The sequence below is a fragment of the Neovison vison genome, chromosome 3 (genome assembly GCF_020171115.1).
Source record: "Neovison vison isolate M4711 chromosome 3, ASM_NN_V1, whole genome shotgun sequence".
NCBI classification, from domain to species: domain Eukaryota; kingdom Metazoa; phylum Chordata; class Mammalia; order Carnivora; family Mustelidae; genus Neogale; species Neogale vison.
In genome coordinates, this window is record NC_058093.1 from 154,775,286 (window position 1) to 154,801,601 (window position 26,316).

At 38.4% G+C, this 26,316-nt stretch overlaps 2 pseudogenes; one reads left to right on the forward strand and one right to left on the reverse strand.

Moving 5' to 3' along the window:
- Positions 1-1,209: 1,209 nt before the first annotated feature.
- LOC122903571 lies at positions 1,210-2,175 on the reverse strand (annotated as a pseudogene).
- A 16,285-nt stretch (positions 2,176-18,460) lies between these two features.
- LOC122903572 lies at positions 18,461-19,141 on the forward strand (annotated as a pseudogene).
- The last annotated feature ends 7,175 nt before the right edge of the window (positions 19,142-26,316 follow it).

A 26,316-nucleotide genomic window follows, 5' to 3' on the forward strand; every position in this document is an offset into this window, starting at 1 on the left:
AATAAAAGCCATCACTGCACCTTGCACAATGCATGGTAGAAAGAGAGTCCTCAGGAATTGTTAACCATTATTACTGGATAGTTAATAGATTATAGTAGCAGAATAACAGAAGCAGGTAGTCTTTTCTTGTATTTCTTGTCTAGCTATGTCTAGTTGTTTAAAGAAATGCTAAGGACTGAAGCATCCTAAGGGTTTCTTTTCTAGTTTTATTGAGCTAAAACTGACATGTAACATTGTATAAGTTTAACATGCACAATGTAATGATTTGATACATGTGTATATTGTGAAATGTTTACCAAAATAAGGTTAGTTAACATACCCTTTATCTTGCATAATTACCATTTTGTTGTTATAGTGAGAACATTAAAACTTTACTCTCACATCATTTTTCAAGTATACAATGTAATATTTTTAACTGTAGTCACAGTGCTGTAAGGGATTTTTGAGAACTAGTGCCTTGCTACTCGAAGTATGCTCCACAGACCAATAGCTTTGGCACCTCCTGTGAGCTCATTAGAAATGCAGAATTTTTAGCCTCACCAGCCAGACCTACTGAAATCAGAATCTGCATTTTAACAAGGGCCCTGGTGATTCTTGTCTTGATTGAACCTTGTAAAGTACCACCTAGAACAATGACACAAATGGGGCTTTTTGGAAGGAAGTCAGGAGGTGGGGGAGGGAGATAGAAAGGAAGAAAAGAAGAGGAGGAAGGAAGGGGGGAAAGGGAAAAGGAAAGGAAAGAGAAGTCATACGCTGGTGAGCATTTTGAGACTCCTGATTGGTCCCAATATATTAGAACAAAACATCAGAGTAAAAGGCTAGGATAAGGATGAGATGTAAACAAGCACAGTGAAGACTGCAGTGAGGTTATGATAAGATTTGGTTAAGGTCGATATGAAACATTGAGAGCTAAAGAGGATATAGCTTGCTAGAAAATTTTTTTTGAAGCCCACTTTCTTTATTATATTTAAAAAATGTATAAATAGAACAAAAAGTAAATTAAACATTTTCATATTTGGTTACACCACTATCTACTTTTTTAAAATCAATTTTACTATTCAAACAATGGACAGTCGCTGACATTTCAGGGATTAGGAAAAAGATAAAACCAAAAATACCTCCAAACTTTTCTTCTACCATATTTACTATACACCGTGTATAGCTGTGCTCATAGAGACAACTTCTTTTATTTCTCTACTGCTGAGGAATTCAGTTGTATATAAAATTGAACCTGCCCAAAAGATGAGGGAGACTGGAAGTGATGAGTCCTTACCCTGGGGCATCATCATACAATTCATGCAATAGAGCAGCTACCAGCTTATAATTTTTAGGGTCTGCAAACAAGGTTTCTTCCGGAAGTTGAACTAAAAACAACTTATTATGTTCTTTAGGTTGTGTAATATGTGTAGAAATGCATGGATATTGAGGAGGTTCAAAATTTGGGCTCTGCCATCTACCAATGCAATCATCAATGATCTTGACAGCCTGGTGTTGCCCCATGAAGCCCTTTAGTCTTTGAACTTCTTTGCCTGGGTGAAGTTCACCACTTAACTTGGTAAAATAAAGTTGTTCTCATCTGTAGCAGTAATGTTTCATCCAGCAGTCCTCATGCACAATCAGAACTCCTTCTATGACCCTCCTCTTTCCAATTTTATAAAATTCCTCACTCGTGCAATGAAATCTAGCTGAAACAGCACTATCCTTATAAAGGGAATTTTTATTTTAAAGATTTTATTTATTTATTTGACAGACAGAGATCACAAGTAGGCAGAGAGGCAGGCAGAGAGAGAGGAGGAAGCAGGCTCCCTGCTGAGCAGAGAGCCCAATGCGGGGCTCGATCCCAGGACCCTGAGATCATGACCTGAGCCGAAGGCAGCGGCTTAACCCACTGAGCCACCCAGGTGCCCCATAAAGGGAATTTTTTATACCAAAATTATAATTAGTAAGAAAGTGCAAATTGATGATGCAACCCAGGGTGAGGTGTTTGATCAGCTGGATATACTTGTTGCCAAAATTATTGACACCCTTACCTCCTCTGGCCCTTTCTCTCTGCTTGGGGCCAGGGAGTCTACAATTGGGAAGCACCATGAACATGCTGGTAATTGCAGTCATTGGTGGTGAGCTAAAAGGGGTAGGCCCAGAAACTTTCCCTGTGCTGGGAGTGGTATTCTGCATTCTGCTCAGCAGTAGCCACCTTCATTAATATAAGGGCATTAGTAATGTTTGATTATAGTGGATGCTCATCAAATATTTATTGATTTATTGAAGGACTTTTGCCTGACCCAGTAACCGAGGTCAAAATGTTGAATCAAAAAGCTACTAAATGGGGGCGCCTGGGTGGCTCAGTAGGTTAAGCCACTGCCTTTGGTTCAGGTCATGATCTCAGGGTCCTGGGATCGAGTCCCGCATCGGGCGCTCTGCTCAGCAGGGAGCCTGCTTCCTCCTCTCTCTCTGCCTGCCTCTCTGCCTACTTGTGATCTCTGTCAAATAAATAAATAAAATCTTAAAAAAAAAAAAAGCTACTAAATGGGCATAAGCAATACATTTTTTTCTGCTAATCTGAAAGTATTATTTTTTCCTGATAATCCTTTTTTTTTTTTTCCAGAGAAACAGTGAAATCTCCATACTATAGTATATGCTGTTTACTCCCTTTGGCACTTAATGACATTCGTTTGCATTTTTAAAAAATACTTTATTTTTGAATAAGAGAGAGAATGAACACAAGCAGGGGGATGGCGGACAGAGGGAGAAGCAGGTGGCAGGCAGAAGAAGCAGACATCCTGCAAAGCAAGGAGCCCAACATGCGACTCCATCTCAGGACCCTACCATCATGACCTAAGCCAAAGGCAGCCACTTAACCAGCTGAGCCACCCAGGTGCCCCTTGTTTTCATTTTTTTTTTAAATTATTTTTTGTGGTTGTATTTATCTTGTGTCTCCAGGTGGATAGCAAACTCTTAGAAGGTGGGAAAGTTATATTCTTGGTAGTTCCTCAACATCTAGCAAAATACTATAAACATATATTAAGTTCAAATGTTTGTAGAATTAAATAAATATACATCTAAAAGAAAATAATTTTACATTGGTGTGGCTTATGATAGGAGTTTGTATTGATAGGAATAAGGATTTCCCTTTACTGAATATTTACTTTTAGGTATTCTGCTAAGTGCTTTACTTATGAGGTCTTTTAATTCTCTTAACATTATGAAGTAGCTACCTTCATCCCTTACTTTACAGAATGGAGCTCAGAAGAGTCAAATGACTTTCTCACAGTCACACTGATAGGCATGTTAAAAGTGAGATTCAGGGTGCCTGGGTGGCTCAGTGGGTTAAAGCCTCTGCCTTCGGCTGAGGTCATGATCCCAGGGTCCTGGGATCGAGCCCCACATCGGACTTTCTGCTCACCAGGGAGCCTGCTTCCTCCTCTCTCTCTGCCTGCCTCTCTGCCTACTTGTGATCTCTGTCTGTCAAATAAATAAATAAAATCTTTAAAAAAAAAAAAAGTGAGATTCAAAGATATTGGGCACATATACTATTCCTCTTCTTAAATAAGAAGTAGGTGGAATTCTAAGTTTACATTCTCTATTTCCCATGTGGGGAACTCATAGGAAAGACACCACTAGCATTAGACCCTAGCTGAAAAGATCAGAGAAAACTAGAACTCTCTTGGGAGAGCCTGTGAAGACATTTTATTTTCCTCAGTTTTTTTTTTTTGGGGGGGGGGTTACATATGACTAGTCCCTATGGACTTTGGGTGTTTACAAAGCCTTTGAAGCTAAGACACAGCTTCCAAATGACATTACATTAACGTTATAACAAAATGGCCCTATTTCACATTAGCTAGTGAGATCAGGTTGAGGCTCATGCTTTGAACTCTACTTTTTAAAAAATCCTTTCCTGACTCTCTCCCAGCTTGGGTCTCTTACTCTCTCTCTCTCTAGCATGTTCTGGCATTTATTACATATTTGATATAGACATATACTAGACATATCACTAGATGCATGGAGAACCCAGATGTCAGCTTTGGTCTAGGTTGGTCTATGTTCCTGTTCCATGCCCTACATAAAATACATTGCCCTCCACCAAGATTTTCAAGAGTTCAAGGGTAGGTTATGTTATCAAGGTCAGTGTCTAGCTCTAGCTTCTTGTCTTCTCTGAATTCCAGATTTTCCATCTTGTGTTTTCTCCTGGTTTATTTCCACTATGGCCTCTATCCAAGCCTGGATCTTAGTCTATTTTTCTCATTTTCACAAAAATAGCAGTTTTTTGCTTGTCTTCTGCACTTTGTAGACTTTATGGAAAGTTTAGGGAGAAGAAGGGAGTTCTATATCCTAGCAAATCAAAATCTTAGAATCAAATATTAGGCTGCTTCTCATCAAAGGTCCTTCTCACACTTCTGTAAGTTGCTGAGCCATTCTCTCTCTTCTTCCTTCTAACTTCTCTCTGCCCCTATCCCAACAAAATCTAGTATCCACCCCTCCCCGCACTTTCTTATGTAAAAAACAAAAAACAAAAAACAAAAAATCTACTCTTATGTATCCATATTTCCAAATTCAGGTCTTGGCCCTTCTTTGCAAAGCCAAACACTCTCTACAGAGCCTTTTAATTACTAGATTCTTTTGGAGAAAGCAGGTACTTCTATTTTCAGTTATTTATTTATTTTTAGTTACTTATTAATACAAACACAAGTTTTCACTCCTTATTTACAGGCAAATTTCCTTAAGTTTAAGGACAGAATTTTCTTTCTTTGCTACCACTAGAGAAAATTTAGAAGTTCGTTTGTTCATACTTGTTTGGCTGAATAGACAGATAAGAAAGAGAAGTAGGATTAGATGTGAAGTGGGAAGGAAACAGAAAGAGAAACAGGATGGTCTCATCCCTTCACTTGTTACATGGCTGAGCCTGGAGGCCCTATCTAAAAGTGTCCTTCATGTTTGGGTGATGGTTAACTGTAGCTTAACTCCTTTTCTGCTCAAAATGCTTCTTGCTACCTCTCTTGCTGGATTCCTATCTTTTCAGGTTAGTTTCTGTCATCCTTCCTGTTAAATGTTTCGCATTTTAGATATGATTTTCTCTTTTTCTATGAGAAAGTGGAAATCTGAAGATCCGGAATTGGAGGCCAGAGAGTTAGCTGAATCAAAGTGGACTAGAAATTAAGTTTTGAAGTCAGGAATGTAGCTGAGAATTTAAAAATGAAATAAACAAGGAAATGCAAAGTGATAACCTGGGTGGAAAGAAGAGGTCAAGATTATGGGCTCCAATCAATTTTTAGAGCTATTGTTTTTCATAGGTTTGTTTTGCTTTGTTTTTGGTTATGAGCTGGACAAAAGGTATGTTCTAGCTGAGAGAGTACAGGGTAGGATAAGTATTGGTCACCCTTTATTTTGAAGAATATAGATGAAAAAATGTTTATTAAAAGCAAACTATGGGGGTGCCTGGATGGCTCAGTCATTTAAGCCACTGCCTTCAGCCACTGCCTTCGGGGATTGAGTCCTGAATCTGGCTCTCTGCTTAGCGGGAAGCCTGCTTCCCTGACTCACTCTCTCTCTGCCTCTCTGCCTACTTGTGCTCTCTCTCTCTGTCAAATAAATAAATAAAATCTTAAAAAAAAAAAAAGGCAAAGAAAAAAGCAAACCGTGTCCTAGAAGTTATTTGAGATTTTTACTCTTTTTAACACAAAAAATATGCATACTTTTTTTAAAAGTTTAAACAGATCATATAGATTATATGTGCATGCACGTGCACACACACATACACAACAGAAATATGAAGCAAAAAGTTCTTAATCTAAGTACCCTTCTTCTATCCCAATCAGTTTCCCTTATGCAGAGCCTCCACTGTGAACAACAATGTTACTATTTCTAAGACTCAGGATATTCCATTTGTTTGATGCTAGAAGGGATACATTTTTCTTTTCTGATCACTGGAGGGGGACTTGTCTTGTTCTTTCATGAAATAATCTTCTCAAAGTTTCCTTTACTCATGACTTGTGTTTTCAGACAACAAATGTACTCAAATTCACATCTTTGGGCAGTCCTTAATATATGAAAATTGTGCATGGTCTTCTGTGCTATTTTGTTTGTTGTGACATTGCAGGTTCTATATGGGTAGAACCAGGCTATTTCATGCCGTGCTGTTTACAAAGGGAAATACTGGGATCATGGGAGGCTGTTTTACAGGTCAACCAAGCCATAGCATATAAGCGCTACTCTACTGATATCTTATTATGAGCTACTGACATAGAATAAAAAAAGTGATTCTTTTAATGAAGATGAAATGCATGGTTCATTGAAGGAAGCAGAAATGTCACTTGCTACTTTCAAAACTGGACCATTTGGTTGAACATTTGTGTTGCTTTATTTGCTGCTTATAAAAAGATTTAGATAGGTCTTGCAAAGTCCTTACTGAATTCGGGGGTGTCACTATAGAAGAAGAAAGTTAAACAAGCAAACAAAAAGCAAAATAAAACTTAAGAGACAAATTTATATCTAGAAGTCTTTGTGATTTCAAGAATGGTCAAGCAGGTAACATAGTTGGTGGGGGAAGCAAGTAAACTTGGACTAAGAGACAAAGAAGAGCTAATTGTGCAGAACCCCAAGCCATAAAGCTGTTATTCAATCTCTACAGTCTTCATGTACTACTCCCTGCTTTCCACCAAGTGGTTTGTTAATGCCTAATTGGAAGCTTTGGATTTCAGTATTTCTTATAAGCAATCAAGAAACTATGGATAACATAATTGCACTTTACCTCCATCCTTCCTAGAGACAAAAGAAATTGATTTATAGCATATGAGTGAATTAAGTTTACTAGATGCTAAGCTTCTTCTTTTTTTTTTAAGATTTTATTTTATTTATCTGACAGGGAGAAATAGATCACAAGTAGGCAGGGCAGTAGGCAGAGAGAGAGAGGGGGAAACAGTCTCCCCACTGAGCAGATAGCCTAATGTGGAGCTCAGTCCCAGGACCCTGAGATCATGACCTGAGCTGAAGGCAGAGGCTTTAACTCACTGAGCCACGCAGGCACCCCTAGATGCTAAGCTTCTTGAGTAAGGACTTTGGGCTTTATTTATTCTTTTTTTTTTTTTTTTAAATTCACCTCACACTTAGCACAGTGATGGGCCCCAGATAGACAATAACATAAAGAAGACTGACTGACCATTTGATTAACATGGATTGAGAACTACTCAAAAGTAAGCAAATTCACATTAATCTGAGATTGTTTAGGTGGGTCCTATATGAAGTCTGTGGAAAGAGCCAAATGACCATTCAAATACTTCTCTCATCTAAAGAGTCTACTAGTCAATCTAAATATTATGAGAAACTGTGTAATAGGAGGAAACAATCATAAAATGACCCTTTTCCAATTGCTTCAGAGACAAGCAAATTAACACTTTGTCACAGAGCCATTTATTTTAATTGTTCTCTCCTAGGTAATATCAAAAAGTCAACATGGGGAGAGGAAACAGAAAAAAACAAAACAAAACAATTTGTTCCTCATTAAATGTTAGAGAAGTCCAAGATAAACCTATTTAAAATTGATCTGATAAGCCCTGAGAACCGTGATGCACTGATGTGTTTTCCTCGGCTAATGGTCTTCAGCTAATATTTATCCATTGCTTTGAGTAACCATTAATCTCTTGTGTTGAGAAACTCCACAAATGCAATTTCTAGGGCATTTAACCTTTCCATGTCTGCTGTCTCTTGAGTTTGGGTGACTCAGTTGTGGTGTATACTCAATTTCATTTAGTTTTCTTGGGTCCCAGTTGCCAAGATAATAGCACCAATTTCATTTAAAATTAGTCTTTCTTCTTCTACAACACAGCGATATGTTCCTGAGGTGTAATGAAGTTAAATTTATTTTGCCTTCCCATACTTACATTCTTATCCATTACTACCTTTTCTTCCCTGCAATGCATTCCCTGCTATTTTCTCCTCTGTAATTGGACATCAGGAATGGCCACACAGGAAACAGCTGAGCAGTGTAAATGCCTTTCTAATGATCTCAAAGCTTCACCACAAGCTTAATAATATTAATGTCCTTGGTTCAATATTTAGTTATTATATTTTTACTTTTAATTTTTTTTAGTTTATTGCTGTTGAAAAATTCTCATCAGCTTAAATATGTAGCCAACTTAAGTTCACTTTTTAACCTAAGGATGTCCATACCACCCTTTCCCTCCTCCCTCTCCTCTTTCCTTCCTCCAGTTACCCTAGTCTGGGTCTGACAAGAAAAGCTCCTGAAAAAATGACCACGGCTCTGAACAAAGCCTGTTGTTGCAGGTAATTGTTGAAATATCAAGGGTATTGCGTCCTCCATTACTTAAGCTCTCATTTGTGGTTTTCATGGTTTTGAGGAATGTTTATGGCTGACAGTCCCTTCTTTACAGCTCTATCCTTCAAGCTCCGGCTGATACTGCTGAGAATGACCGCTTGAGTGACTGATAAAATGTCAAGATGCCATTATTTCCAAGAGAGTGTTTGGGAGCAATAAGATCTGTTTCAATTTATCTCATCCACCTGAATTTAAGTCTTCAGGTTTAACTTTGTTGGCTGCTACAACCAAATTGTCTCTGGGTTGTTGAGAGAACAGCCATCATGGAATGCAGAGAGGGTTATAATGATGGTCACGCCATGACATTTGTGTTGTATTTCACTGTGCACATTGGTGCAATATTTTGGACTTAATTAATACTCTCCAGGAACCTCAGTTTATGGATAGCAATAACCATATTTTAGATCATGTGAAATACTGCAACAAAAATTCAATTCATAAGGCAGATGGCAAAGCCTGGTTTGAAGAACAACAAAACAGGAAGATTTACAGTGAGTTTCAGAACTCTTCAACTGGAATCCAGCCGCTGCCAAAGCTCTGTTATTTCACTGGAGGGTAACAATCTGTGAGGGTCATTAGTGTCCTCATAAAAACTGAGATTAAAAAGTAGTCAAATGAAATGAATAAATGGTTCAGGCTTTTTCTCTGCAATAGAAGTGGAGTTGTTTAAAAAGCAAGGTTTACAAATGTTTAAAAAAATCATTCTGTAGTCGTTTGTTTTCAACCTGGAATTTACTGAAGTAATAATTTTTAATGGAATGAGAAGGATCTTGTTATAATCTTAAGTAAGCAGCATATAAGAAAACATTTCAGAAGCAGGCATCTTTTCTCTCTCTTTCCTTCGGACCTAAGAACTCAATGTGGAAGAAGTTATGATGGAGAAGAAATGCTAATGAACAGAATGTCAATAACCCCACTGCCTAGTTGCCTTGGTGTTTCTGATTTTGGCACTGCCACAAGCACCATAAAAAATAAAGTATGGTTCATATAGGTTTTAATCAGATGAAGCACAAAGTTCATAAATAGTTTAGATTCCTTTTAAGTTTTCTGAGACAAGCTAAGGAAGACTACTGAGGTAGAGATTTGACCACCCACAGACTCAGCAAGCACTTTGCCACTGCCTAAGGGCTAAAGAACATGGTACAGTGAAATACATTTTTAAAAATTATTACAGTAAGTGAAAGCCAGGCAACACCATAGGATTTTAATTATTTCAGGATGGAATTCTATGATTGCTTTTGTGTGTGTGTGTATGTGTGTGCACACATGGAATTTGGAGCAGTTATTCACATTAATATTTTTTTCTATTCTAAAAATCACAATTCTGTTTAGTTGTAATAAAATTTAGTGGAAGGGGAGGTGAAAGTGGGATAGAACAATGATTTAAATTTCTACTTTTGGAGGCCAGAAATTTTGGATGAATCTGAAAAGTATAGTTATTAAGTAGTTATACATAAGACAACCAGAAATTTCTTAGGCAAGCACCTGTTGCATCTCATCAACTCTATTGTGGACCATTATACTTTTAACCACTACCCCTGACCAACTGGCCAAGGCAATACAAGTACCTTTTGGAGAGTCAGATATTCAGATGTTATTCCTATAAAACTGCCATTTGAATGTGTGTATCCTAGACCAGAGCGTCCCCTCGATGTGCACCTTGCCAACACTGAAATACCGTGAATGTGATATAGGTGTGCCAAGATATTGATCCCACAGCCTTCTTGGTGGTCAACCAGCCTGAGGTGCCCCCAGATGATTGCCTTTAGCTATGATTGGCCTTTACAGATAATCCCATTGTTTCATAAAAATGTGTTCACTTTCGATGTCATCACATATACATAGTTGGCAAGTGCTACTCTAGACCTCAGTTTCTTATGAAACAAGGGGGATTGGACAAATTGATTCCCATGGTCCATTCCATCCCTATAATTCTGTGAGCATACATCAGCCTGCAGTTAAAATACCCAGAACTCCCTGTTCCTTTAGCCATAGTTCCCTCAGCCACAGAGGCTCATAAAAATTGAATTAAAAAACATGGAAAAATGTAGTAGAGTATATTTCATGTGCTAGAAATCTGCTACCTGATTTTTATTAGACTCTGTGCACAAGAGGCAATTCTTGTTTTTGTGGTTGCAAAGGAGCCCAAGGAACTATAACATGAGCTATTATTTAAAAGTACTGTTATATTAAAAGACCTGTGACATACCTCTGTGATCCATCCAGTCCTCTGCCTCTTCTATCTGATTTGTTGTTTTTGGCCATCCCAAGTGGTTAGCTAGATGAGCTCCCAAATTCTATGCAGAGAAGGACCTGGAAGGAGAAAAAACAAGTATTTGCCCATTTCATTTGTCACTCTAGTGAGCACATGAGGAAAAAGAGGAAGACAATAGGACTGGCTGACCCCTACATCGTCAATAGCAGTCTCTTTCTAAGATATCAAATTTAATTATTTGTTGAAACAATGTAATAATTTTCTTCTAGATTCAGTCCAATGGAGAAAATCTTTTTGGTCTTTATTTCACTTTTAGTTGCATTTCAGAATTCCATGTCAGGTTTGCAATCATCTTCTGACATCTTCAAGATCCTGCTTATTCCCTTGGAGAGACATCATTCTTTATAGATCTCATAGACAAAGACGAAATAAGATGGTATCATTTTCACTCAACAAAACTTCACTTTAGCACACAATCACTCCTGAAGTCTTTCTTGACTGATTAGAATAATGTTGGTAATTCATTCCTTAATATATAACTCCAGCATTTCTCAATTACTGTGTTCCTTAGTGTATCTTTTTCTAGGGTAAATGACATAATATTTATGAAAGGCCTTTGCAAACCTATAACACATTACAGACATAAGACTTCATGATTATTATCATTTAGTTAATTAGAACATAAATATAATAAAATACTATATTAATTTGTTCAATATTTTTCCTCGTTTTGCCATCATGCCAAATTCCTTTACACGTTATTTTGTAATTGTGTTTTTAAACTTTTTAAAAAAGATTTTGTTTATCTATTTGAGAGAGAGAAAGGGAGAGAGAGAGGGCTTGCACACACAAGCAGCAGGAGGGGCAAGGGGTCAAGCAGACTCCCTACTGAGCACGGAGCCTGACTGCCTTAGGGATTGATTCCAGGACCCTGAGATCATGACCTAAGTGGAAATCAAGAGTAGGCTACTTAACCTGAGCCACCCAGGCGCCCCATTGTTTTTTAATTATTTCATGTGTCTTTGTTTATAAATATAGCAAAGGCAAGGGCAAATTCAAGACTCTTACAGACTGCCTGGTCAAATATTTCTGACTATGTTCTTATTGTATGCACAAGAGAAGGAAGTGTGTTCACTGCCCTTCTAACTCACAATGATACATTTAACTGAGAAAACAAGATCAATGTATATGAAACCACGTTAGAAAACATGAGAAATAACTGATAAAGTTCTAAAGTATTCTGAACATTTCACGTCATGGAAACCTGAGAAGACATGATGACTTAGAAAGAGCTGTGAACTTGGGGGATGGATCAAGGGAGATCAATCTTCAGTTGGTGCTTTAGCATGGTACAGAAGGCTCCCTAAAATCTATGCGCATCTTCAGTCTTCTAGCCTTCTAAAATTTCTGGTTTACATCTGGTAATACTGAAATACCTATAGTTTCCCAGAAGGGCCATTTTGCCTTTCACTTCTGGGAAATTTGTTTATGCATGTGATCCCTTTTACAGGGAACATCCTTCCTTTTCTCTCCATGCGGAGCTCACTTATTTCCTAACTCCTTCCCCTCCTGCCATCCTTTCTTACTGTTTCCATGAAGTTCCACAACTACTGAGCCTCATCTTGTCTATATCTGTCATCCCCTTCAGTCAGTAATTTCTTTCAGGCTAGTCTTTAGTGGAAGAATAGGATACATATTTACAGATGGGGGAAGAGGAAATACTTTTCTTGAAAATACCATGATATACTGTTGTTACACAAACGTCCATTCACTACATAAGAACTATGTCTTCCCAAATTGCTACATATTCATAAATTTTTTGGAAAGAGTATTAATAACAGTAGTGCCACCAGAATGTGAATTAAGAATCTGTTAAAGTCAACAAATACTTTCAAGCACTCACTATATATAAGGGACAGCATGTTAGGAGAAATATAAAGTTACAAATATAATAATAGAGTACCTAATCATTTTATTAATGAGCTAATAATCTAGGAGTTTAGAAATATTATTTTAATATAATGGAGAAAGTGAGGAATCAGTTAACCTGAATTTTATCTCAAAAACTTCCCTCATGTGTTGTTAGAACATGGGGAAAAGCTCTTATCTTTCTGAGGTTTTAGTTTTCCCTCTTGCAAGTGCAGGAGTTGGGTTAGATTAATTTTCCTTCCTATCATCACAGCCACTGCTCTTAGGCAGTTTCTTGCCATCTCTGGGATGGACTATTACCACAGACGCCTCAGATGTTCTCCACACATGCTCTCCTTTTCTCTATGTTCTATATGTATGCCATGAGAATAAATTATAGCTCTAATATGACCATGGCATTCTCCTCATCACTCTTAAGGCTCTCTTTTAGGGTCCCTGTGGGGCATAATCCCAGTCAGTAATTTCTTTCAGGTTGGGCACTGTATTGTATTCATTTTTTCTTGGTACATAGAAAGCACTCAATAAATATTTTGGAATGAATGAATCCATGAATGAAGAATATGTATTCTATATGCTATAATAGTGGAAACTCACAGAATATAGATATGGAAAAATTATTATGAGACTAGAATGAAGATAGTGGTTAGTGTTGGCTAGAGGACTTGAGTCAGTTAAATTCTGATGAATGAGTGAGATTTTAAAAGGCAAAAATAGGGAGGAATAGAAATCTAAGCAGTTGAATCAGAAATGAAAGCAAGCAAAATCTTTAGAAATGAAAGCAAGCATATTTAGGGAATTTGATTTATTCTGAATCATTCCCAAACTCAGTGGTTTAAAAAATAGTTTATTGTTTTCTATCATGGTTCTGTGGGTTAACCAGGCTCTCCTAAGGAGTTTTGGTGGGGTATCTAAGTCAGTTGTCTTTAGAGAATAGCTGAGGCCAGATCATCTGAAGGCTCAACTGAATTGGCGATTCAAATGGGTGGCATTTCACTCACATGTCTGGAGCCTCAATACCTTTCAAGTGCCTATCAGAGTAGAACAGACTTCTTATACAGGCTGCGAAAGGCAAGAGTTGGAAGATGCCATTCCAGTTAAGGATTATGCCAGGAGGGGTCACATCACTTTGCCCTTTTCAATCAACCTAAATTGCCATAGGGTCCCTCCAGATTCAAGGGGGTGGAGAAATAGACACCCCCTCTCATTGGGGAGGGGCAAGATCATGCTGCAGGAGAAAACAGGGATAGGAGATACTGCTGCACCCTCTTGGAAAATACTCAACCAGAGGCATTTTTTTCTGAGAATAGTAAGGGGTACGTGTAGGTCACAGAAAGGGGAATATAGGCTCTTACATAGGAAGGAAAGTTAGCCGGAGCCCAGAGAGCTTTGCATGCACAATCTCATTAAAGTTTTAATAAAAGGTGTGCCATTATACAGTAGGCAGTTCATGCGGTTTTTCATTCTGCTGGAGTAGTTGCTCTCTTTCAACCCTCTTGAAACTTTTTGTTTTAATATGGGTTTGTTCTACATTGACCTATTTTGCTGAAATTGTGTACCTTATGATAGGATATCAAGATGTCTCTTTATTTTTTACTTTTAACACAGTCATTCATCTTGAGACAAAATGGAAGCTGAGCAAACTTATCAAATAGTAATATCTTCTGTATATTTGATATTTTTCAGTGAAATTTAGTACACATATAGGGGTTGTAGAAATAACAGATTGCATGGGGGATGGCTACAGTTCATGGAACTGCTAGGGTAGCTGTCTCTGAAAACCTTCCAAAAAATTGTTTGCGGTAATTGATGCCCTGGGAGAAGCTAATGTACTGGCAGAAGGAATAGAAATTTAAGAAAACTATGTAGTGATTTGGTTGATGACATAGCCAGACTATATAAATTTAGACACAACTGCCATTTTAGTGAAAACAGGTTTTGGGTTTGTTTTTTGCCCCCCCCCCCCGCCAAAGTTTCTAAATAATTTTATCTCTACTTCAGGGTACATAGATAGGTATAGCTTCTGGGTCCAAGAAATCTTAGGAAGGGTTTCAAAAAGCCCGAGCACTGTAAGTAACAGCCCATCTGTCCCCTAATTTTAGAGGATTTTTTTAAAAAAAGAAACATCTCTTTGATTTTTATGCCCACCTCTAAACTGTAATATCAATGATTCAGCAGGCTACCCTGGTAGATGATAAACAAATGTTACCTGCCAATTTCCTGTTCTATTGTCTCGTGTATCCACACAAGTAATGGTAGAACCACAGAAAATGCTATCCCTATGTTGAACTTTAGTGCTGTGTCAATGAGCACACTGACTTTCTAGGAAATAGTCCTATGAAAATCATTAATGCTTCCATAATGTGAAAAAAAATTTTTTAAAGATGTTCACTGCTTGAAAGTGTTTTTCTGTGAGGACTCTGCTCTTAGAAGAATCAATTTCTCCTGTGCACATGGCTTGGGTTTTATCTTCCAAACATTAAGTGATGTGACTGCTAGCTTCCCTTTTTCATTGTAGTTCTCTTGGAAGCTTGGAGACAAATTTGTGTTCTATTTCCAGTAAGTGCACTGTATTAAACTATGTATACTTTTTGAATTCTACTTTAAATCCATCTAGTAACAACCAGGTACAAAACAAATAATCAATCACATTGTGAATTTATCTCAAGTTGATTGAACCGGGATTCATTTGCCATAATAGTTTTTAACCCTACATGTGGACGTCAAACTCACAGTCTTGGAAATTAGGAAGTTGCAATCCCCCTCCTTGATTCATGTAAGTTCATTCAACTTACAAGTGAAACAAAATAGAAATGTTTGGTTAGCCTTCATCCTAATAATGTGTGATGATGGTGATGGTTTAGGAAAATAGCCATTGTTTGAATAATTGTATGGGAATGTAATTAGAGTTTCTGGCTTCTCCACATGGGTACTTTACTGGCAAACTGACTTCAGTTGGTAAATATTATAGAAAGCTGAATTCTAGCAGGGGCTCTGAATTACTTTTCTGTTCATTGACAGAATGTCTACACTAACCCCATGTTTTTTATGGATTGTCTCACATATCTCCCCTGTTGAGGCTGTCAGGGAAATCTGTGAGATGCAAGACCAAGAATGGTATCCTCTGCTAAATATGTGCCAAAGGAAGCAGGGGGAGTTTTGATGGCACATATATTTAATTTTTGCTCCATTAACAGAGGTAAGTAAGGAAAAAGTCTAGATTAAAGAGAACAGACCCTCTAAATAAAATAGCCAAACATGGATACCAAAATATAGTACTCATTCCCGATTTGTTTAACCTATGGTTTTATGCACATTGTAAAAACAACAAATAACAATTTATGATGGAAATAAAGCACATTTGTGGCTCACTACCACCCAAACAGTGATGACACTGACTCTCAATCTCTTTGAGTTTGGATTCAGAATATAGTGACAAATGCTACCCCGCTGTCTGTCAGAAATAAATTTCTGGATTAAACCAACCGGGCTTCAACTCAATCTAGATAAAATTGCGGCAATGTTGACAGCATAAGGGCATGACTCTGAGGAACTCATGTGAAATGCATCCTTATCAAAGACGCAGGTAGTAACCTCTCAGAGAACCAAGAAAATCCAAGAGAGTCTGGGTTAGTTTTCTGGATGAGCAAGTGAATACATCCGCCTCTCCACCTTAATCCTGTGTTCCATAATAGGGAACATGCACTGTTTCTCTGTGGAAATCCCTTGTGTGTGGGACATGAATAAAACTTAGACTCGATTAATTACTCAAACAATGACTAAGCTGTAAGTGTCTATCAGGACATAACAGACATCTCAGTGGCCAATACAAACACATATAAGACACTGTTCTTCCCCTTGATCTATTCAACATCTACTTGGGAAGATGAGTTATAGACATAAGATAGAAGCAAATTAAAATAGTATTGGGAGGAAGTCTCATGGAAATTTAAAAACAGGAGAGGAAAAACCTGGCAGGGCAATTTGAGTTATGCCTCACAGAAGAGAAAGTGGGTTTTTCTACACCCCTGCCATCTTGCCCTTGGTTCACTGATGGTGAGGGATTACTTACCTCCACACTTCTTGTGAAATAAGCACTAAATTGTACCCTTAAAATCTGAGCCACTTTTAGTTGGGCATTCTGTTATTTGCAGATGAAAGTGTCCTCCCTTGAATACCAGCTATTCTAGATTTAATCTCATGAGAGTTTTGATGTATTCTGGCTTATGTAGAGTCATCTTAAACATTCCCTTGGGATGTTGCCATTTTTTAAATACTTTGTTCTTTGACTCAGAGTGTATATTTACTAATTCATAAAATACACTTTTATTGAATTATCTTCTGTGAGATAAGCCCCATGCTGGGCACTGGAAATTCAAAGATTAATGAGATGTCCTTCCCTTCACAGAGCTCACAAGCTACTGGGTGCGGGGAGGGGTGAGAGGAGACACAGAAGAAACTTATTTTAATGAATTGTGCTAAGTCCTGACATAAATATAAGGTGCTCTGAGGATTAAGAGAGAAAGAAATGGAATGGAAGGGAAATAGTGAGAATGGTTTCCCAAGAGAAAGTTTCTCCAGCGTATATTAGGAAGTCTTTTTAATGATGGGAATTGTAGACACCATGGCAGAATGGAGCCATGATTCGACAGCATCCTTTCCTCTGTTCTACAAATAATGCTTTGTGCAGGGCATATGGAAATATTGTCCTTCAACAAAGAGAGAAAGAACCTTCGGAGATGAGGAGAACCTTGAATACAAAGTTATGAGGTATAAGGATTTGGTCCCATCTCTTCTATTCACTTACTCTGTGATGGTGGTGGTTACTTCTGTTCTTAGGCTCTTCTTCTCTCACTTTTTTTTTTTTTAAGATTTTATTTATTTATGTGAAAGAGAGAGAGAGAGAGAAAGAGAGAGCGTGAGCAGGAGGAGTGGTAGAGGAAGAAGCAGATTCCCTGTTGAGCAGGGAGCCAGATGTGGGGCTCAGTCCCAGAACCCTGGGATCATGACCTGAGCTGAAGGCAGATGCTTAACCCACTGAGCCACCCAGGTGCCCCTTCTTCTCTCACTTCTTTTTTTTTTTTTTTTTTTAAAGATTTTATTTATTTATTTGTCAGAGAGAGGGGGAGAGAGCGAGCACAGGCAGACAGAGAGGCAGGCAGAGGCAGAGGGAGAAGCAGGCTCCCTGCCGAGCAAGGAGCCCGATGTGGGACTCGATCCCAGGACGCTGGGATCATGACCTGAGCCGAAGGCAGCTGCTTAACCAACTGAGCCACCCAGGCGTCCCTCTTCTAAAGAGAAAACCATTAAGACAGCACTCAGGTGCAGGTGGGAAGCTGGCCTGAAGGAAAGGAGGGGATGCCAAAAAGGTGTTCCTAGTGACAGAAAGAGGTTCAACTGGGTATGAGTATGAGCATGAAAACTGCAAGGAGAATAAGCCAATTAAAATAATAAGAGGAAAGGCCAACAGAGTTTGCCACATGCCATGTATTTACCTAGACTCTTGACTTATATTAACAAATTTTGGCTTCACAATAATCTTTTGTGGTAGATGCCATTCATATCTCAGATGGGAAACTGAGACCGAGGGATATTAAATATCTTACCCCAAGTCACACAGTATTTTAACCTAAGTATACGGGCTGCATTGTAACCTAAGTATTTGTAACACTTTTATGCACCATGAGCTCTGGTTCACTAATACCATGAAGGAAGTAAGACTGTGAATGAGACAAAGATAAATCTCCATTACAAAATTAAGGATAGCAGAGTGAGGCAGACACTGTTTTGATGTTCTTGAACATCTAGCTTCATTTGTAATCTGTAAGCAACCTGAAGATCAAGGTAAAGTAACTGCATAGAACAGTAACATGTTTAGGCTGATGAAAATAATTTGGTTACATGAAGAAAGCAATGACTTCATTTTGGATCTCATTCTACTCTATCTTCTAAGGGTAAGGAAATAGTCCAGGTGATGAAGGAAGAAACTGGCTGGTGTTTAAAACTGAAGATTGTCATGACTGTTTAACTTAAACCCTATTCTGAAGTAAAAATAATTATCTTGGAAATACTAAGTTGGGGTAACCCACATTTGCTTTTGGAACCATGAAAATTTTGCTTGTTTTTGACTTTGACAATACAATGATAGATGATAATAGTGACACCTGGATTGTACAGTATGCTCCAGAGAAAAAGTTTCCTATTGAACTACAAGATTCTTATGAAAAAGGATTTTGGACAGAATTTATGGCAGAGTCTTTAAGTATCTGGGAGATGAAGGTGTAAGAGAAGATGAAATGAAAAGAGCAGTGACATCAATGCCTTTCACTCTAGGGATGGTGGAGCTTTTGAAATTTATAAGAAAGAACAAGGATAAATTTGACTGCATCATTATTTCAGATTCAAATTGAGTCTTCATAGATTGGGTTTTAGAAGCTACCAGTTTTCATGATGTGTTTGATAAAGTGTTTACAAATCCAGCAGCTTTTGATAGCAATGGTCATCTCACTGTGGAAAGTTACCATGCCCATTCTTGCAACAGGTGCCCCCAAAATCTTTGCAAAAATGTAGTTTTGGTAGAATTTGTAGATAAACAGCTACAACAGGGAGTGAATTATACACAAATTGTTTATATAGGTGATGGTGGAAATGATGTCTGTCCTGAATGGTAACCTGAATTAAGGTATCAGCAGGGGGATAGAGAGAAGTGGATGGGTTTGAGTTACAGAGGAAGGAAAAGCAGCACTTACAGAGGAAGGATTTGGTGGCTGGTGAGGTGGGAGGAGGGTAAAAGGAGAAAAAGAAGAAAAATTAGGGATCACTATCAGGTTTCTGATTCAGGTAAGTGGACACATGGTCTTATGTTTCACAGAGATAAAGAACACAAAAGAGGTATGTGTTTGGGGAAGTGGAATAATGAGTTCATTTTCATACTGAATTTGAGGTACCTCTAAGATGTTCAAATGGAGGTGTTCACTATTTGATTTTGGAGCTCAGGACAGCTGAGCTAAGCTGGAGATTGCGAAAATCATCAGCACACAGGAACTTCTGGAATCAGGGAAATAGATAATTTTTTCAGGTAGACAAAGTAAAATGAGAAGGGAAATGAAAACAGAGCCCAAATATTTAAGTAAAAGAATTTAAGCCCTTGAGGAAATGGCCAGAGACATAGAAGAAAAGCCAAAGAATGAGATTTCCAAGAAGCCAAGAAAAGTGAGCAGTGTTTCAGTGGAGGAGTGAGAACAATGTTTGTGGCTGCAGAGAGGACAGGTACTATCACTGAGTAAAATGTCCACTGAATTTAGCCACAGAGACCACTGCTGACCTTTGGGCTAATAGATTCACTGGAGCACTGGTGTAAGGAGAAGCTGGAAGTTGAAAGGAAGTGAAGACAATGGTTGTGGACAACATTCAAGGTACTGTGTGGTGAAGTAAGAGACAGGGAGGTATCTTGATGGAACAGACTTGGGCATATTTAATGCTGATTAGAAGAGTCAGTAGTAAGGGAATTCTTTTTTTAAAGATTTTATTTATTTGTTTGACAGAGAGAGATTACAAGTAGACAGAGAGGCAGACAGAGAGAGAGAGAGGAGGAAGCAGGCTCCCTGCTGAGCAGAGAGCCCGATGCGGGACTCGATCCCAGGACCCTGAGATCATGACCTGAGCCGAAGGCAGAGGCTTAACCCATGAGCCACCCAGGCGCCCCAGCAAGGGAATTTTTAAGGGTAGAAAACATAGAGGAGTATTCTGAATAATGAGAAAACAGCTGTGAAATAAATAACACTGACAAGTAAAAAAACAACTTATTTTTATATATGCCTCTGTATCCAGACATAACAAAAAAGGGAGACTTCTGTCCTGGGACTGCTTCCCTCAGTGCCCCAGAAGGACTTGTAGGAATGGTACATTACCATGCTTTAGGGAACACAGTTTCTTTCTCTGAAGAACATCAGAAAACTATTCCCCACCCACCACCCCCCATATTCAGGGTCTTCTCTATGGGAGTTAAGGAGGTTGAGAGAAACCTTCCAGCATCTACAAAGATGAGTGCAGGTAAGAAAGAAATCAATATGAGCAGGGGTGCTTGGGTGATTCAGTCAGTTAAGCCTCTGACTTCGGCTCAGGCTGTGATCTAGGGGTCCTGGGATCCAGCCCCATGTTGGTCTCTCTGCTCAGTGGGGAGTCTGCTTCTCCCTCTCCTTCTGCCCCTCCCCATAGCTTGTGTTTTCTCTCTCTCTCTCTCTCTCAAATGGATAAATAAAAATCTTAAAAAAATCAATATGAGCAAAGCTGGTTTATTAGCAAAGCTGACTAAAACAATAAACAAGGAAAGGGGATGTATAAAACTATCAAGTTTAATGAGTCTGGTCAGGCAAACCTTGGGTCTGTGAGGTAAAGCGTAAATTGTGTTTCTTTGGCAACCAGAAGATATTCCAGTGGGCTGTGTATGTAAAGATGGCTTGGGGGGAAAACAAATAAAAGAAAAACAAACAAAAAGAACCCCACAGGCCCTGGGATGGAACACTAACTCCTGAGCAGCTGTAATATCTCTATTTTTAAGAGAAGAGTGCTAATCTCCTCCTTTTCCTTCACTTACTCATTCAAACCAACATTTAATCTGGCCCCCTACTACACTGTGTTGGGTTCTGAGGACTCAAAAATTAATAAAGCCCCATCCTTATTTTTATGGGGTCACAGTTTCTGGAGGAAGTCAGACATAAAGACAGTCCCTTTGCAACTTGGTAACTGCTGTATGTAAAAAAGATATGCAGAAAGAAGCATCGGAAGGGTGCCTAATTAGGAAGGGTGCCTATCTGTTCCTGGGCTAAGGAAAAAATTCAATGGGAGGCAAAAGATCTTTCCCTTATTCCCCTTCCCCTTATTTTGAAACTATAGAAACAAATGAGTCTATTTGAGACATGCTTTTTCATAAAGGCGCTTTTTCCATACTTAGAAATACATACATACATATATATATATATAAATTTTTTTTTAAGATTTTATTTACTTATTTAACAGACAGAGATCACAAGTAGGCAGAGAAGCAGGCAGAGAGAGAGAGGAGGAAGCAGGCTCTCTGCTGAACAGAGGGCCTGATGTGGGGCTTGATGCCAGAACCCTGGGATCATGACCTGAGCTGAAGGCAGAGGCTTTAACCCACTGAGCCACCCTGGCGCCCCAATTTTTTATCTCCATGAGGAACTCCTTACCCAATTTATACTTGCTAAGCATATTGGCATGAATGTGTTTATCAAAGGACCACAGGAATCCATTGCTAGATGAAACCTGAGCAGTCATTCTAACCTCTGTACTGTTAACTGAAAAGAGTCTGTCATTATTCAAACTGTTACTATCCATATAAATCAGCCATTACGAAACTACTCCAAAATGGTTACTTCACTTATTGTGTAGTGTTTTCTTATAGACACATGTATTTGTATGGTTATTGAAGTAAAAATACAATAAAATATTTTTCTACATCTGTTTAACATTGATTTAGATTTTTTCCATATTATTATGGTTTGTATAATTTCCACTTAGGCTGCATGGTAGTCTATTGTCTTGATCTACCTTAAGTTACCAAAAAATTTCTGTAATTTTGGATTTGTACAACCACTTCACTATATAGATAGAGAAACTGAGGCTGGTTAAGGTGCTTCATGCTTTAGGTCTCTATGAGTACTTTCTTTATACCATATTGTCACTTTCATATACAAGATGAAAGTTGTGGCTGGTTCAAAATTATTGGCAAAAAGTCCTGTGAGGTTGGTTTCCTTAATGCTGGGGTATCATTTGGTATTTGTAAAAGATCAAGTCATAATGAAACGTAGGTATCTGCTGAAAATTGAGGATACTGGTCAACAGACCAGGGACTATGGGTGACTTTTTCCTCTGATCCGATAGTAGCTTCTTTTGCCATATTGGACAGATGCCATAGAGATCCTATATGCTCATATATATATGCATGTTAATGGACAACATGAGCTTGCCTCATGCCTCAAGTACTTAAAGCAGTAGCAGATTTCTAAAAAGCTGGGATAAATAGGGATAAGACTGAAAGAGGTGGAAGCTAGAATAGGTAGAATAGGTCACCCATGGGAAGCTGTTTTAGGAGGGCATGTCATGGAGGAAGAGAACACTACTACGGGGGGAATGGAGGGTGCTGGAAACTTAGATATGGAGTTACTTAAGGGAGGCCCCAATCAGACCCCAGCTACTAGAATGTTGGTATTGGAAGGGATATTAGAGACAATTTTCAATTCATCAAATGCCTAATTTGATGACAGGGGTTGAGTTAAAACTCAGATACTATAATGTCAAGTTGAGCGCAGTGTACCTCAAAGGATGAATAATACCAGTGACAAACTTTTCCTCCTTTAATTACTAAGGACTTTCATATATAATCTTAATTTCTTTAAATTTAAGTTGCTGTCCTTCTAATTCCAGATGCAAGAAAAATGCTTATGGTCTTCTTCCATTTACTGGAGACAGAGAATCCAAACTGTTGGGCTGGCAGGAAGGGCTACTAAAGAAGGCGAAAGTTCCCGCCACAAGACCTGAGCTCGGACAGGAGAACAAAGGCCCAAGCAGGAATCTGAGACCCCCGCCCCGGGCTCCTGTGGACCAATGGAATCCCGATGAGCAGGCGGGATAGCCAAATAAGGGAAACTTGCCAAAAGACCCCTGAGCTTTCCCCAAGACCCCTTAAAAGCCCCCTCCTCCCTGCCTTGGGCGCGACTTCCCCCACTCTGCTTTCCAGAGTTGCGGAACCTCGCCCGAGGGTGCCCACCTCCTCCTGGTGCAACTTTCTCGGCTCCCCTTCACCTGGGCTCTGAAACTTCACCGGAGAGAACCTTTAATAAACCTTGCCTTACACCCACTTCGCCTGGTGTTGTGTTTATTTTGTCGGAAAACTTTACACAAACTGAAGAGTCCATGATTATTGTCTTCAGCTTTGTTCAGTATGTTTCAAAATACATGTTTGAAGTGTTGATCAGTTAAATAGTCCAGTGGTATTCTCTTTCAGTAACACCTCTAAATCCTACTTCTGAAAATGCTGAGCTAATTGGGTCAGGTTTGAAGGAACGTGCAGATAAAAGTTAGAAGCAGGAGGAAAAGGAGTAGGAAAAGTTCCCCTTCTACCATCCCAAAGGATGTGTGCAAGTAAACAAGAGAATCATAAAATTGTACTTTTAGAATTATTATCAGAAAGCATGTTATTTAACATTTTTATTTTATAAATTGAAAAACTGAATCTAGACTTGCTCGGGTTTCAAGAGCTTATCAACAGCAACATAAATCCATGCTTTCTTTTTGACTCCCATCTAGTGCTTTTTGTCAACTAATGAAATAATTATTGTTACTCCTATTGCCATGTGAAGTAGGATGAATATCACTGTGTCCCAAAGCAGGAAACATTATCCTTATGACTTCACCAATTTGGATTGCATCGGGAGAAATACAAAACAGGGCTTGATCCTGCATTCAGCTGGTGAGTCTGAGAGAAGCTAATAGAAGGCTGATTTGGAAGAAGAGGATCTTGAGGAGGTAGGACCTGCGTTAATCCCTAAAGGACAGGATTTGAACTGGCAGGTGGTAGTTGAGGGAGAGTGCATTTCAGGCAATATATATTAGCATTGCCACAGGAAGAACCGGTGACTACAGAGAACATTCACTGCATTCTTTACAATAGTTTTAATATTCTCATTTTAATCCATGTGAATAACTTTGGGCAAGTTACTTAGCCACTCTTGTCCTCTTTTTCTTTAGCAGCAAGGAGGGAATAACAAAGCAAGGCTGCATTACAGGGAAACCAGGAGGCATCGTGAATATGAAGCATTATAAAGGGTTTTATTCACATAAAGGGGAAGGAGAATATGCTCCACAAAATTCTACAGCCAGAATTTCAAAGCATCATTGTTGCCTAATGATGGTTTTAGCTTTGCCCTCAGTGAATATATAGTTGGAGTTTTGCAACTGAAAAATATCTTTGTTATGTTTTGCCTGGATCAAAGCACACATAAAGCCTGATCGAATGGAAAAAAAGGCACAAGATACAGGCGAGTACCTCAGCATGACAAAGAGCGGCCCTCAGGTTTTTGCTAATGCCCTACACAGTTAAAATGTTCTGAAACCTTTGTAAGCAAAGACTGAAAATCCAACAAAATTACCATATATGTATCTTATCCAAAACAGTTGCTCTTGTATTACTGGAGATCAGAGTTACCACAGATAGAAAGACCTGAACTGTTCTCTCCAACAGGGTGTGAGGCCATGCCCCCAAAGAAGAAATACCTGTTAGAAGAAAAGTCAAACTAGAAAAACTCAGAAGACTGTATGAGAGAGTGAAGATAAGGAAATTGGTTTAAATAAAAATGAATCAGTGTAACAAAATCCAGATTTTTCAGTCTTAGGTACACAGTTGGACTCCTTAAGATAAGAAAGTTTTATAAAGAGAAGTATTTTATGAGTAATTTATCAATTGTTTGCCTATAAATGAGATTTTAAAATGAGAACCAGAGAAACTTTTCTTAGAATGAATGAAATTGGTGTTTCTATTAACACTGGGTCCAGGGACAGCTTGTTTTCCTAAGCTATAGTTTCTAATGGCACCCATACACACTTAAGTTATTTTTTATCATGATTTGAGACAGAAGTGAAGGTAGGAGTTGTTACCATTCGTTCTGTAAGTTCCAACTAAATCTGGCAGAATCATACTGTGATGCATACTTCTAGCATTATAGCATCTTATCTTCTTTAAAAAACTAATTAATGTCTGGTTCTTATTTTGTCTTCCTGAAGCTTCTCTTTACCTTTCTCAACAATTCTATTAAGATCTTCTGGTGTCATCACATTTCTTTTTTCCTGCTTAAAGGACAATGCTTTGGGGTCCTGAGGTCTCTTTGCTACTTATGGGCTATGTATAATAGGACAGATGGAAAAGTAGGAAATTCAGTTTAGAAAAGATACATGGTTCTTGAGCTTAACACAAAAAACGAAACGAAACCCACCTAATTTGATTGTCTATTTCTTTTCTCACTGCAATGACTATTTATATAATAAAATTCAACTGTACTGTAAGCTTTTGAGGAAAATTTTCTTATGCTTTCATTTTATTTCTATCCCACACCTCAATATTTAGGATAAAGTCTTATCCTTAGGAAAATCTCAATAAATATAGATTGAATGATTACTTACTAATTGACTGTTTTGTCAATATGCCATTGATATTGTTTGACTTCTCAGAATATTTAGGGGTTTTCAATGGAGACACTGGGAGGGAGACCTTCACGGGCCATGCCGTATCCGTCTTCATCTCTCTTATACTGATTAACTTCATTTCTGCTCAGTGCTTCCTGTAGGTAGATGCTTCATTTCTGTTTATTGAATAAAAAATAGTTTCTGTTGTTGAACTATAGCTCCTCAATTAAGTTCTGAGAACTTGTATCACCAGATTAAATTTAAAAACAACACCAAAGTGTTGCTATATGACCTGGCCTTTCAGTATTGAGAATCTAATATAATAATAGAAGGTTATTTCCTTCAGGGTGTATTATCTCTCTGACCAGATGCTCATTGTTACATGCGTGACAAGCTCCTTAGAGCAAAAAGGTTCTCCCTTATGTGGATGGAGGAAAAAAATGAAAACCACTTACCTGGTCAACATTATTTCATAGGGTGCTGAGGAATAAATCAGCTTGGCATGACCTTCATTGAAATTTCAGATTTATTTACAGAGGTTTGTGCTGATCGCTTTATCTACTGGAGGCTCGGTTTCCCCTTGGTGACTCATAAGTAATGTGGTCCACGCAAACCCGTGTAAATAGAGCTAATATTTCAAGGGAGA